Raw genomic sequence first — 15742 nt, 5'->3', positions numbered from 1 at the left:
AATGTTATGACACATCTGCAGCTACAGATCAGAAAAGCTTTTCTGTTATTGACAGAAAAGATATTGATAGCTTTGAAACCACACTTAATGGCTTATGCCAAACCTCTTGGCTTATTAGGGAAAATGTTGTTCAGCAGTTTCTCTTCACACTATTCTTTTAGGTTCTTTTGTATTCTATTATATAAAGTTCTTAGTGCATCTGTGTTAAATGTAGCTATTAATATAAGCTGTCATACAAAACCTTTGTTTAAATAAAACAGTTCAAGACCCTAAACCACCATACTTCATGAACAAATAAGAATGATCAAGGTGTAACTTCTATTACTAACAGGTGCTAAACTAAAAGGAAGCACAGAGAACTGCCAATCAAAAGCAGTCTGTACAAAGACACAGCCCTCAGAAGAGGTCTAAACAGGCAAAAGAGGTGTGGGTGAATCATGGACATGCAGGACCTTCAAAATGAGCAAAGGTATGATTTGGATCAGAGGGTATCTGATCACAGAATATGTAACAAGACTAAGAATCTGACTAAAAATGTAAATGATTTTGATGCTCAGTGCCACAGGTGAATCTTACAGTAATCTGTACTCAAAAGGTGTTGAGGTACAGGACAGATGGCTGCTGCACATGAAAAACTCTCTATACATATATAGTGATGCAGACAGACCAGTCTAACCCAGTCTTGAAACTGTCAACTACCCACTCATGCACACACGTACACACATACACACACATACACCCACACACACACACAGCATTACTGTAAACACACACTCTTGAAATACAAGTGGGCAAAAAAGAACATTGCTGACGAAACCCGACACAACTGGAATCATTTCCATTTTGAATGTGGGAGGAGCGGCAAATAGGTACACACACATAACCTCCTCATCTGATCCTATCCACCCTGTAATTATTTAGTGGCAGCGTTTCTCCATTATCTCTCACTAACTCGTCACAGAGAGAGAGAGGATGATAAATAGACTGAGGGAGAGGGGGAAAGGACTTAAAGAGGAGACAGAGAAAGCATTACCTTTGAAATAGTGAAATCTATCATATTATAGAATACAGTAATAGCTACACCATTACTTCTACATATTGTATATTGATTTATTTACTGTAAGCAATGGAATTTAATCATGAGTGTAAAACCCTTCCTTTTATAAAAAGGAAGTCAAAATGGCAAACGTATTGTATTTCCTGCCTTTGTTGGTCAGATAGTTCAGGGCTACCAACGTGTGTGTGTGTGTGTGTGTGTGTGTGTGTGTGTGTGTGTGTGTGTGTGTGTGTGTGTGTGTGTGTGTGTGTGTGTGTGTGTGTGCGTGCGTGCATGGGTGTGTGCGTGTGTGCATGTGGGCGGGCGTGTGTGTTTGTGTGTGTGTGTGTGTGTGTGTGTGTGTGTGTGTGTGCGTGCGGCTTTGCGTGTGTGTGTGTGTGTGTGTGTGTGTGAATAAGTCATTGGGATGTAGAGGGTGGACAGAAAGAGATTGCTCAGCTTATTTTCCTCCTCGTTAAGTCTCTCTCCCACCATCACCCTCCATCAGCCTCACACATACACACTCATACACATCTCTGCACACGCACACATGCACACACGCACACGCACACAATGTCGTCCATCAGCCATTCTTCTCGCTCGACTCACATTAGTTCTCGCCCACTCCATTTCTCCTTCCGGACACTTCCTCAAAGCACTGATGAGACCCCTGAGATGAAGGGAAACGAAGCGGACACTCGTCAGTCTTCATCGAAAAGCCCATAAATCGACACCTCTCTCTCACACACACGCAAGTGAGCCAAACTCATTCATATTCAAAAACACACAAGCAAACACAATGGAATGGACACACACACTTAAAAGTTCCCATACTTCAGCTCACTTACATACATAGAGTTTATAGATGAACACGCGCACACACACACACACACACACACACACACACACACACACACACACACACACACACACACACACACACACACACACACACACACACACACACAAATGGGTTACCACTGTCATCACTTCCTCACAGTACCATTGATCAAGGTAATGTTGACAGAACTCATCTGGGTAAATGAAATGAAGAGAGCTGAGAATATAGTTACCACTCAGGTGACCAGGGTGTCACCTTTTCCCTTCTTTATCCACATACCACTATCTCACACACACACACACACACACACACACACACACACACACACACACACACACACACACACACACACACACACACACACACACACACACACATACACACAATTATGACATTTTAAGTGGTTATTAATGTTCAATATTTGTCAACAATTTCATCTCCTATGAAGACATATTTGCTTCAATGCTGAATTTTGAGGTAAAGTTTATGTATTTATGCTCATAGAAGTTGAAATTCATTAGAATTTTCCAGTGCTGATCATATTTTGACATCTGAGCTGCATTTGGGTAAAAAGTGCAAATCTATGTCATCCATGACATTAGTCATGAACTATTAAAGGATGGAAGGATTTTTGTTTTCTGTTGCAGTCACAAGTTATGATTTTGAGGAAGAAAAAAAATAATTGGGAACATTTCAACTAAAATCAGACACTGTCTTTGCCCTCACTACTTGTTTTACTCGCTGTTTGGCCCTTTTTGGACGTCTGCTCACTGTCTGTCTCTCATACACCTACACAGATCCCCAGAGTCAGACAAACTTCATATGAAAACAGAGACAAGCAAGATCTTTTCACAGGGAAACCACAGACCACAGCTGTCCTCCCCCTCCAAGCACACAGATAGCCAACCAAGCCAGCCTCCACAGGGTTCAGTGCAGACAGCCTTGATTTGTCATTATTTATAGCCTGAGTAAAGCCACTCTCTAAAAGTAATTAGGCTTTAAAAAAACAAAGAGAATAAGAGAAGAGAGAGAGAGAGCCAGTGGCAAGAGCAAAAGAGAGAGAGAGAGAGAGAGAGAGAGAGAGAGAGAGAGAGAGAGAGAGAGAGAGAGAGAGAGATAGTATATATTCACAGTTTCAGCCACAGCCTGCTGGGAATTGAATTAACCCTTTCCAATTTGCTGCTTATAAAGATAAAGTGGACCTGAAGAAAAGGCAATGGGGAGCTGCATATAAGCTCAGGTGGGTATCCCCATTCACATCACTATAGAAGTAATGCTGTTCACAAAACAAACAGGAACACATAAACTGCACATATTGTCAAATGATGGGGGCCACAGTGAGAATGTATTGATACCATCCATCATTAAGCCTTTTTGATATGTTTGATTCCCTGTCTGCTGTGATTGGTGTATGTTTGTCTGGGTTCATCCGTCACCTCAGGGAGCTGACGACTGCTGTGTGTCTGTGGCTAATGAGGACGATGGGGACCGGGTCACCTTGAGGGGTGTACAACAACAAACGCTCTCCAGATACAGACTTTATCAAACTTTATTGAGAGATTTCTCTCTCTACACTTGGCAAGCAGCTCCTCAGATAGCCCCCATCATAATTAGGCTGGCAGACATTCAGTAGCCATAATGGTGATAAAGTTGGGCAATTAAATATTCTGCTGTTCCAACACAGCAAGCCAGTCAGCTCTGCACACACACTTGCTTACGTACAAAAAGGTGTGTATTTGTGCGTGAGAGACAGATATAAAGACACATTGCGAGAGAGAGAGAGAGCGCGAGCGCCCTGTACATGCAAATGAAAGGCAGTGCTGTGAGAGTGGAAAGCGCTCAAGACTGCTGACCTTTTAAAACAAAAGAGGGTGCAGCGACACAACAGAGAGGGCAATACACTTGATGTTGATTATGCATTCTTCAAGAACCTGTCCATTGTCATAAACACATGTACTTTCTCACTGCTCACTCCTCATCAGCTTGAAGTATGGATTTCACTGCCGGGAGTTTCTGAAGAGAAAAAGTGGCCTGCCACGACTGCAAGAAACTGTTCACATCAGCTCACAGAGAAACTGAGATTGTAGTGAACCAGGAGAAATGAACAGGGGACCGAGATATAGAGTGAAAGACAAATGCAGTTGTACACAGATGAAGGAGCAAAGGGAAAAAAAAACAAGCCCTTTGTGATTTCCTGATGCAGCAGTGCAATTCCATTTTCAAAGCTGCCTATAATCTATCATTTTATCACCAGCCCAGATGAACACGTAGTCTATTTTCTCTATCAGCATACTTAGGGTTTTCAAGGTCACTTCTGCATCAGTGTTCAATTCTTGATCAGTATTCATTTTGTTCAAGATGGCAAGCTTTCTGTTTTACCTAAATACAATGAGGTCTGATTTAGGTACAGCTGCTGAGCAGAAAGTCTCCCCTGAAAGGGTCACCTGCTGCGTGGCGTGTGCGAGTGCACGTCTCTCCCCAAAACGCCAAGCGGGATCACATCTCCAGACATCAGGGAGGAGGAGGGGGAAGCTCCACTCTATTTAGTCTCCAATCTGGTTCATCCTCTCTCCTGGTTGTTTGTGTCACTCTCTCTGATAGCCTGAAGCACCGGTGTGTCTGATGCTCTGAGGGAGTCAATTCGGTATCTCTGTGGATGAACTGAATGGACGTTCTGCTGACGATCAGGACTATTAAAACTTGCAAAGCATTTTTTCTAAATAGTCAGGAATACTGGGGGAACTGCGGGATGCAATATATGGACACAAAAGGAAAAAACATGAAAACAAATATGCTGGCGTGCAAAACGCCCACAGAGAAACATACTGTACATACAAAGATGTGCAGATGCAAACCCAACTCGCATCCTGTGACTGGTCATACAGTCATCAGTGTATTTGTATGAGCATCCTGCAGACTGCTGACTAATGTGGTGAGTCCTTATTTGGCTCACAGAATTTGCCCCGCAGCATCCTGTCCTTCACTCCGACCTTTGTTGTGTTTCTCACCAATGAGCCAGTATACATTTCACTCTACTATTTAATTTTCATTTATGCTTCAGAATTAGCTTTAACAACAATGGACAACAATTTATAATGTCTAAATACAGAAACTCAAACTGCAACACAGATTCAAATAGTGCAAGGGTGTGTGGGAGTGCAGAATGCTGGAATAAATGAAAAAAAGTTGCTTTACATACATACAGCAGGTGGTTCATGTACAGATTACACACAGTATGTACACTACATACAGCCTGCTTAGTTTTATATTCAACAATGATGAATAACACATGGACACGTGTGTGTGAACGTTTTGTAAATGCCAGTGTCTTAGGTTCTTAAACTACATTCTCTGAAGTCTGACAGATATAAGATACAGAACGTTCTGCATATTTGGGATACGTAAAGCTAATTGTGCATTCCATAAACTGTGTAATTTTCATGAAAGACCAAAGGTCGTTCAAAATACCAAAAAAAGAACCAAAGCAAAGGCGTAGTATTAGAATCTATTAGCTCAAATATTAGACCTGAGAGTCATTTTCCTGCTTTAAATTTGTAACAAGATACTAAAAACACTTTGATTGCTCAATTTATTTTGTGCTATCTAAATGCTGAAATAATTTCTGCTCAAATTCTATTTTTTCTCAAAATGTTTCTATGATTCACATGCTCACACAAAAGTGACATGAAACCACAGAAATTATTTAGACCTTTATTTGAGATCTAAGAATATCACATCTAGTATTCACTGGGTCTGCTGCGCCCAGTGCAATAAAGCGGGCATGTCACGGAAAATAATAATGGTAATAAAAAATACAATAAAAAAGACTAAATGCACACACTCACAGAGCGAACCTATTTGTGAATTTTATTCCACCCAGTCATGACTCTCTAAGCTCTAAATGTGATTTTCTTTCTTCCTGTTATGAAGCACCTCAGGGAATGACTCAAAGGGAAAGAAAGTCCTGAAACACATTTGTCACCTCCAGCCATCTAACTCACTGATGCTGGCATGCTGACAGGCAGCAAAATAAACCATTCTCCTTCACCACCACCACCACCACCATCTTAATAAACTCTGACCATCATTTTCCTCTATCCCTCACAACACTCCTCGTGCCGTCATCCCAATCATATCCATCTACATCTTACGTTCAACTCACAAATCACAGGTATGAAATATTCCCACAATGATGAGGACAACATGGTGGCAGGTCAGGAGTGAATGGATGAGTGCTTAAGAAAGTGTTAAAAAAAAGGGAAGGAAAGGTTTTATACAAAGGACCATTTTGTGTTACTGTAACAGAGGACCGGGAAAGGTTGTCAGTGGGCATGAGAGCAGCTGACATGGCAGAATTCAACCCTATAATTCACCTTGAAAGACCCTGTGCTGCTATCACGATGGCTAACAGCGTAACACCGGGAAAAGTCGTGGTGGTGAGGTGAGAGGATGTCAGATGAAAGATGAGGTAAGAGAAGAGAGTGAACAGGCAGTGAAAGGGAAGCTGAGACCGAGCCAGAGAAAGGATAGTAGCAGGGAGGAAAGGTGGAGAGCAGAATGGTAATCCCTATGATTCACGTCTGCATGCAGACAGAGCAGAGGTCTGTGGCTACTGAGGGAGCACAGGGAATCAATCAGATATATCTGGAGGTAAGAGGAAGAGAAAAAAAGGACGGGGGATGGCACTTGCACTGTGACTGAATGGGCACTTGTGTGTGTGTGTGTGGGGGTGGGGGGGGTGGGTGGGGGTATGGAAATGTCAGCACTCTTAAGTCAGAAGACAGCACTTTCCTTGCATCAAGCAGCCGTTCTGTCAAGTCCACTGAGATGAGCAGAGCCTGTGTCAGCCAGTCAACCAACCCACGATGAAGGCCATTTATATTACATGCCCTGCCCTCACAACACTTGCCCAGAACCAAGGTGAAGTCAGCATTAAAAAAAAAGACTGAAACTTTGAGGTAGACGGTAAAAGGAAATGAGCTGAGACGTCAGAGCGAACATGAGCAGGATGTAAAACAATGCCTTTCAGTCAATGATGCAAAAACACTTATAACACACACCCATGAATGTGAAAATATCAGGTCCACCTTTAAAAAAAAAAAGGGAAGAGCTTTACATACTCAACAATGGCAAAGTGCTGATTCAAACAGTGAAGCTAAAATAACTTTGCTCAGCAGGGTGCTGCTGCTCTGATCCCCAGTGACAATTGAAGCCACCAGTTGGACTCCTAAGCGCGGATTAAACACAGAAGAAAAGTCATCGCAAAGACACAGACATATCACCTTGCTGAAGTGAAGGTAGACTGTTCAGCTGATTTGATTACTGAGCTTATAGTGAGGTGGTTAAGAGAGAGAGAGAGAGAGAGAGAGAGAGAGATAGCCTAAAGCCTCACAGACCAGAAAAGGGAAGGCCAAACACATCTAGGGCAGAAGAAAGAAGAGCTTATCTGCCCATTTCACTTCACAGTCCATCAGCAGATTTCATTCCAATAAGTGAATTGGCCCTCTTCTAGTATTTCCAGGCGAGTTAATAGACTCGTGCTGGGAGCTGTCCTGGGTTCCAGGGGGCTATCTGGAGCAGAGACAATAAATCCTGGGCCCTGTGTCAGTTATCAAAGGGCTATAGATTATGGGGTTGATGAATATTTGATGGCTGATCTCCACCAGGAAATCAAAACCACTACATCCTGGAGGATCGCCTCACGCTTAGTTGTCAAGCTTGTCAAGAACCATGATGCCTCCGCTGCTCTGTCTCCTCTGTGCTGAGACCTATGGCTGAGACAAAAGTCATTTTCCACAGAAGCCGCTCCACCTTCCTGCTGTTTTGTGTTCAAGTGAGCAGGAGGTGGCTCTTTAAGGGAGAGCAAATAGTAGGTTTATGAGCCCATGTGCTATGTTGCCACATTATATACAGCCAAATTGAATCACGCTCAGTGTGACTATTATTTCAGGGGTAATACACTGAAGTGTCACAGAATGTTCAGGTGATTTCTTGTTCTATTCTTCAGCGTGAAAAAGTAATTTAAGAACTGAACCATACAACAGCATGAAGTTTAAACTATGGCACTCAGAGTGATGCCGCAAAGACACTTTAGTTTGTCACTCAACAGCTTTCAAACGGGGCATTGAGAATTTAATAAAACAACCACATTTGGTGAGCAATAAAGAGAAAATTATATAACATATTGAACCTAATAATGGAGAGACACGTGAGACAGCTGTGTGGTGGAGAACCTGATTCACTAATGTGCTCCATGTAATACTGTATATCCTGACAGGAGGGCTTTGTGGGTAAACCCTCCGGGGTTTTCTCTTTCCTCTCCATCTCTCCTCTCATTACAGGTCATTACACGATGACACTGATGATGAGCTTCCTGCCGATCAGTGTTGCCATAGCAAGCTGTTTATTTATTAGAAGTGGTAAACTGACAATGGTCAATAAAGTTAAATAATACAGGATGCTCTCATTTGCATGAATATCTATCAACCCCTTAACGTACAGATTTCCCCTTTTGTTTTACTTTGTGTGACACATACACATTGTGTTCTGTATCATCTTGTTTCACCTCTTCATTCAAGCTTTTGATGTTTACATTAAGTTAAGATTAAAACCCAAGATCATTCCCTTGACGGGAAATATACTAAGATGTCTGATTTTGTCTCATTTCATGCATATTTCCCCAAAGTTCTGTGGGTTTGAACAATGTTACAATGCACAGCATGTATTTGTAATGAGTGGCCCACCAGAGGGCTGCTTCTTCTATTACAGTAAGACACCAACATTTCAGCAAACAGCCTTGATCAGGCCAAACTAATGGCTAATGACGTTTGTCGTTTGCAGTGCTGTATTAATAAAAACTCATGAAAATGAGAACATAGTGTCCAGTTGACCTCATTGAAATGTAGCCTTCAGCAGCATACTGTACTTTCTCCAAAGGTTCTCATTTACATTTTAATCCTAAAAGCTCAAACTGGTCTAAGAACAGCACCAGACCTCTGCCCACTGCTCAACGACCTCAATCCAGATTGTAGATACCATTAACTCAAATTACTCATTACTGTTTACAAGAAGTGCTTAATTATTCAGCAGTTGTCCCTGTAGCTTGAGACCATATATGGATGGGAGAAGCCAGGAAGGCTGTGGTGCATCCAACGCCTGGCACAGATTTTTAGAGTGCTGGTCGGTAAATGATAAGGTGCATGATGGGCCAAAGCCCACACCTCTGTGGCTAGGAGCTGGATCAGATAACACAATAACTGATAGGAGTCGATCACGGGTGGGGGGGGTTGAGGGGGGTGTTCCTATCAGCATCAATTGCAAACCCGAAATAGTCAATGAAATTCAAAATACACCGTGTGGGAAAATTAGATTTGTACTCTAAATGACAGTTTTAATATTATATTCACGTGTGTACTGCTAGCTGTTTATGATGTGCATCTGTGCTATCCTAATGACCTACAGTACAGGGAGTTCAAACACCTTATCTCAGCAGTAGCCTAAAGCCTAATTCAATCCACATGCAGGCTAAAATGTGGAATGGAAGGAATTCTATCTTGCCACACAAGCATTGTCATTCATTTTATGGCACATTGGTTATGTAGTAACCCGGTGCTTCAAATCAATCAAAGTCAGCAGGTTTTGGTAAAAGGACTAATAGCAGGTAGGGTGCAGGTAGTTGATAGGTTTGGTATTTGTGCATGCAGATGTTTGAATGTATCTCATCTATTCTAAGGAGTTTCTAGGGACAAGTAAGTTTTAAGGTGACATGGTCTCACAGCAAAACCTAGCTTAGAATGTGTAAATCTATTATGGGTTTGGGCACAACTGTCACACAGAGGAATTGGAGCCTGGAATGTGGGAATCTATTAGGAGCATGTGCCATAAAAGGTACAGGTTAAGAGTAAACTGTTCCACTGAAATAGATATCTTGGGCTGTGTGAGCACAAAAAGAGTTTAAAAGGGATCCATTTTGATGTACATTTTGTATGCTCACGGTTGTCTCATTGTCATGAAAGTTTGTTCACTGTTTGAATAATGCTGTATTTGATTTGAATTCATCGGACTGGTCGTCATCTTTGAAGTCTCCCAACATCATTTCTGAGTCATCACCCGATAACAGTAGTGTTATTCTCTATTTCTGACTTGATATTGTAACAGTGATATTTTGAACACATTGAATGGAAATACATCCAGAGGTTAAAAGATACTTAAAAATGTGCATAAAAGTATAAGCTAAAAGCTGCTAAGTTAAGATACTGTAATTAATTGCACTGCTTGGTTGAAAAGATGGTCAGTCATAAGCTAAAACTGCTAAGTTAAAATGCTGTAATTCATTGCACTGCTTGGGTAAAAAGATGGTCATTCATTTCTTTGAGTTGAAATGCACTATGATCTGTAGATCAGTAATCCATTGCTCTGACCTTGTCAGGTAAAAGAGGCTTAAAAGATAAATAGGATAAAAAGGTGATTTGTGTTTAAAATGCTGTCTAAGATACCTATGAGATTATGGGAAAAAATGCATTTGAAAGGACATTTTGCAGTATTTCTTTGTTTCCTTAAGTTTTTATTTGTTTCCGGTTTTAAGCACTAGCTGAGTTGTTAATCTGTGTTCGATTACTAATGCCTTGTCCGAACTGTAGGGGAATGTGTGGCTTCCGCTCGTCCATTACAACATTGGACTTGAGTGAAGCAACATTGTGTCCGTGTAGTTCATTCTATTTTCCCCTTTTACAGGGGCACAACATTTGGAGGCACCGCTGGGATTGTGTGCAGCTTGGACCAGCATCTACAAGAGATGTCCCCAGCCGTCGCACATCTCTGTTAAACAACCCAGATAATTCGGAGCAGGAGGTGGATCAGCGGCAGTGGGATTCCGATCGTCTTAGGGGCAGCTTGTATGTGATCTGAGGTATTTCTACATACCAGGAGAGCTACTATTACTACCCAAAGAGTGAAAGATACCACGTCACTGCTAGCAACCACGCTCTGCTGGAAAGATGGAGTCGACAGAGTTAGAGAAGTTACAGCTTGAAGTAATAAGAGAGTTGTGTCTGCTCGCCCGGAAAGTTTAGTGGAGATATGTGACTATCTAATCATTGCCGGAGCAGAGTTTGAGCATGTTTCTGACAAGGGCCGAACTGCTCTCATCACACTAATTTCGAGCCACATCCAGAGAACAGAGCTAGAAAAGCTTGAGGATAAAGGCATGGCTGAACTACTCCATCTTCAAGACAAACTTTCTGAGCTCCAGGTAGCTTGTAAAGCGGGCACACTAAAACAAGTAGACGAAGCAACAGAAAAAAACAGAACGAGGAGGAGGACAGACTATTGAAGGAAATTGAGGCCTTGCAGCTCGTTTGGCAAGCACACAGAAACGGAATGTGAATGAAAAGCAGGAGAAAAGAGAAATGAAAAGCATGGCCCCCACTAGTCAGCCACCACCGGAGATCAGTTAACAGTCCTGCCCCTCACCCATGGCACAAAGACTTTAAGATCGCAGGCCAAATTGTGAGCCCGGTCAGAAAGACAAGCTGACTTTTCGCCTCAGCACCACACAAATTGAACATGGCTTAAGCAAGGGGTTCCCTGAACTTGAGATTGTAGATGCAGTGATCAGAGCGATATCCCCTGGCATGCAACTCGGTTTTTTTAGAGGGCAAAGCCAGCTTACCCTTACCCACATTGAGGCGTATACTACGTTGTCATTATCAAGAAAAAAGTGCGACTGAACTTTATAAGCAGCTGACCTCAGAGGTGCAGGGCATCAAAGAAACCCCACAGAGTTTCCTTATTCGCACCTTTGACCTGAGACAAAAGATCTTGTTCGCTTCGCAGGAAGATGAGTCAGGTCTCCAATATGACCCTGGATTAGTGCAAAAAATGTTTCTTCACACTGTGTTAACTGGCCTCCAGAATGACAACATCAGGCGGGATCTTCAGCCTTATTTGGAACAAGTGGACATCTCTGATGAACTGTTGCTTGAGAGAATGAATACAGCATGTGCCTATGAGACCGAGAGACAGAACAAGAAAAGAATGTCAGGACAACAGAAGCCTGTTACGACCACTTCAGTCCAGTCGAGCGATGCTCCTCGAAAGGAATGAAAAACCTCCAACCCAACAACATTCTAAAGTTTCCCCAGTTGTTCTTTCCCAGCTTGAGGAAATTAAATTTGAGATGGCTCTGTTGAAAGATCTCAAAGCTGAAGTGTCTCAAATTAGGGAGTCCATGCAACAGCCCCAGCACACCCCTAGACAGCCACTGCCAGCAGGGGGGGCCGATGGTGCATCAGGACTGCAATTCTCGGGTCAGCGGGTGCAAGATCTGCCACAGGGGTACTGGTTCACTCCGGACCACAGACACCAAGGAGGAACTGCCCAGTATCAGCAAAGGTTTGCCCCCCAGCGCAGCTTTGCCCCAGCAAATCGTGGACGAAGGAGAAGATGTTTTGGCTGTCAACAGAGTGGAGCTGGAGATTATTGCACACACTGTTACAGGTGTGGCAGCAGCGAGCACTTCCTGGCCGGCTGTCGAGCAAGGGAACAGAGACAGCTTGGAGGTGAGCCTTTAAATGGGGGAAGGTCACTCGCACGGGACGGGGAGTGACTGATAATGACGGAAGGTCCCAGGAATGTGCACATTGTGGACAAAAGGGTGAGGGAGCAATCCTAAAGCAATGTGCATCTTGTAAGAAAGTGCTTTACTGTTCTAGGCCATGTCAAGTTGATAATTGGGATACACACAAAGAGTATGTGGACCTCCCTCATGTCTGACAAACACTACCCCAACAAAAAAAACAAAAGCTAAGAGAGCACCATTGGTAAGGGAGAAGCACATTGTTGATTGTTTCACCAAGATCAAAGGGTTCAGGCGTTGTGGGACTCAGGCTCCCAAGTGACCATAATTGATGAGATATGGAAAGAAGCACACCTGCCAGACCTAAGATTAAGAGACATTTTAGAAATTTTAGATATTCCCCGAGATTTTGACATAAAAGCCGCAAATGGGGAGAGTATGCCATACACGGGTTGGGTTGAGGCAACTTTCAGATTGGTTTCAGGGGCTGCATCCGATACAGAAATTATTGTCCCCATACTAGTAATGAAGGGTGGTCTGCTTACTCAACCAATTATTGGGTCTAATGTAATTAAGATTATTATAGACAGCGAACTGAGACAGTCCAACATTACTGATCAAGAACAGCTGAGTAGAACAGTAAGGGCAGCTTTCCCAGGCCAAGCAAAGGCTTTTGTAAAACAAGTAACTGCTGTTGTAGGACAAGTCACTAACCAGCAAGTGGATGAGTATGTCGTCAAGACAAAAAAAGAGAGGATTAACATACCTAAACGCACGTCAGTCAGAGTTGAGTGCTATGTACAAATGGACTCCCCACATGAAGATAAAACATTTTTCTTTGAGCCTGATGTGAACCCCCGCTGGGCTGAGGGACTCGAACTATGTGACATGCTCGTGAAAGTGAGTAAGGGCAGAAAAAAACCCTCTATTATTGTAAGTGTACAGAATCCTACGGATCATGAGATAGTGTTAGCAGGGAGGACTGTAATCGGGACTGTCCAGCAGGTCCAGGCAATTTACCCTACCGCTACCCTCGAGGGGTTCTGCCCTACACCTCCTGCTACAACAAATCACATCAGGGCTGAAAAGGATCAAACTACTGGTGAGTTTTGGGATCCACAAGTGGACCTGACTCATCTCAGTGAGCCAGAACGGGAGATAGTTCACAAGATGTTAAGAGAGGAGTGTGCCTCATTTTCAAGAACAGATGATGATATTGGCTGCATAGAAAAACTACAACTTAGCATCTCCCTGAAAGACACAAAGCCTGTAGCGAAATCATATCTCTCAGTGCCTAGGCCTCTTTATCAGGAAATGAAGGACTACTTGAATGACCTCATCGCCCAGGGTTGGGTGGAGAAGTCTAACTCGTCATATGCATCACCAGTCGTGTGTGTCCGAAAAAAAGATGGGAGTCTGCGACTGTGTATCGACTTCCGTGAAGTGAACAAAAAGACTATTCCCGACCGCCAGCCTATCCCCAGAGTGCAAGAGATAATGGATGGCCTAGGAGGAAACTCGTGGTTCTCTCTGTTGGATCAAGGAAAGGCGTACCATCAGGGATTCATGGCAAAGGAGAGCAGACTCATAACAGCTTTTGTGACACCATGGGGTCTCTATGAGTGGATAAGAATTCCTTTCGGCCTGATGCAACTCCAGCTGCCTTTCAGCTGCATGGAAGAATGCTTGGGGAGCTTAAGGGATGAAATCTGTATTCCATACTTAGATGACACCCTGGTCTTCAGTAGAACATTTGATGATCATGTGGAGCATGTGAGGATAGTGCTACAGCGACTACGACAGCACGGGATAAAGTTAAAACCAAGTAAGTGTGGAGTGTTCCCGCGCGAGGTCCGCTACTTCCAGAGCGGCATCGTGTCGGCAGGGCAGTAAAATGTCGGCTGGTACGGCAGGCGGGAGGCTTTAAAGGAGAAAAGGCCACAGACTGTAGGGAGAACTGAGGACAGTCATGGGACTACTGAGCTACTACCGACAGTACATCAGGGACTTCTCCGGTATCGCCGCTCTTTATGCCCTCATGGAGTTGGACCCTGGAGCAGTTAAACAGAAGGATCGTAGCTCAAGGGCAAGGAAAGTGAAAGGGAAGTACAAGGGGACCCCTTCACATAAGTCGATCACATGGACGGACAAACATCAACACATACTGGAGCGATTGGTTGACTGTCTGGTTGAGCCTCCTATACTTGGATTCCCAGACTTCAATAAATCATTCATTTTACACACAGACGCTTCACAGCAAGGTCTAGGTGCAGTGCTGTATCAAGAGCAGGAGGGTAAGCTTCGTGTAATAGCTTATGCATCTCGTACCCTGACCAAGACAGAAAAAAACTACCATCTTCATTCAGGAAAACTTGAATTTCTGGCCTTGAAGTGGTCTGTTACCGAGCGATTCAGAGATTACCTTATCAGCTCATCTTGCACTGTATATACGGACAACAACCCACTTACCTATGTGTTATCAACAGCCGCTTTATGCAACAGGACATAGGTGGGTGCTGAGTTGGCCAACTCCTCGATCTTACAATCAAATATCGCCCAGGCAGAGAGAATTGTGATGCTGATGGCCTCTCGAGAATACCCTGTGACATAGAAACAATGATGGAAGAATGCTCAGAGGAAATGTCCTCCCCTTCTGTGCAAACTACAGTACAAGCTGTGGAGATGAATGTCTCACACACGGTGTGGTCCATGCTGGATACTGGGTGTGCAGAAACGGATGAGAGCGCGTCCTATACCCCTTCGAGGGCCAGCGCGTCGGAGCCCAGAGATGATATAAAGATATTGGCCCTGTTATGGCCTGTAAACAGTCAAACGAGAGGCCTGTGGGACAGCAGTTTAGATCCTTTGGTCCACGGAGTAGGTGTCTCCTCCGCGACTGGGAGAAGCTCTGCTTTGACGGGGATGGAATACTTCACCGGAAGACTATAACCAGGACACAACTTGTTCTTCCCGAAATATACAAATCAACAGTTTTGAAACAGCTACACAACGAAATGGGACATCAAGGTGTGGACCGCACAACATCCCTTTTGTTCGGTTTTTCGCGCCACACATGCAAAAAGAGATAATCCACTATGTCACCCAAAGCTGTACCTGTCTTAAACAGAAAAAGCCATGTCGAGAAACAACAGCTCCACTCACACCAGTTGTCACCACGCAGCCATTTGAGCTGGTATCCATAGACTTCTTGCATCTAGATAAGTGTAAAGGTGGATATGAGTACATATTGGTGATTGTAGATCATTACACACGTTTTGCACAAGCCTAT

At 43.4% G+C, this 15742-nt stretch overlaps 1 protein-coding gene across 2 annotated transcripts in view; it reads right to left on the bottom strand.

Moving 5' to 3' along the window:
- LOC120565275 (cortexin-1-like) overlaps positions 1 to 15742 on the bottom strand; it is a 30223-nt gene that overhangs the window by 4216 nt on the left and 10265 nt on the right. Inside the window, exon 2 of one of the 2 annotated variants that reach the window (XM_039810912.1) lies at positions 1646 to 1706. The exons of the other annotated variant lie outside the window; for it this stretch is intronic. The gene's annotated coding sequence lies outside the window, so the exon portion shown is untranslated. The remainder of the gene's footprint in view (positions 1 to 1645; positions 1707 to 15742) is intronic. 2 annotated transcript variants of the gene reach the window in all.

This window comes from Perca fluviatilis, chromosome 9 (genome assembly GCF_010015445.1).
Source record: "Perca fluviatilis chromosome 9, GENO_Pfluv_1.0, whole genome shotgun sequence".
Lineage (NCBI taxonomy): Eukaryota > Metazoa > Chordata > Actinopteri > Perciformes > Percidae > Perca > Perca fluviatilis.
Note: the sequence above shows the minus strand (reverse complement) of the source record. Positions and strands in the feature narration are given on the sequence as shown.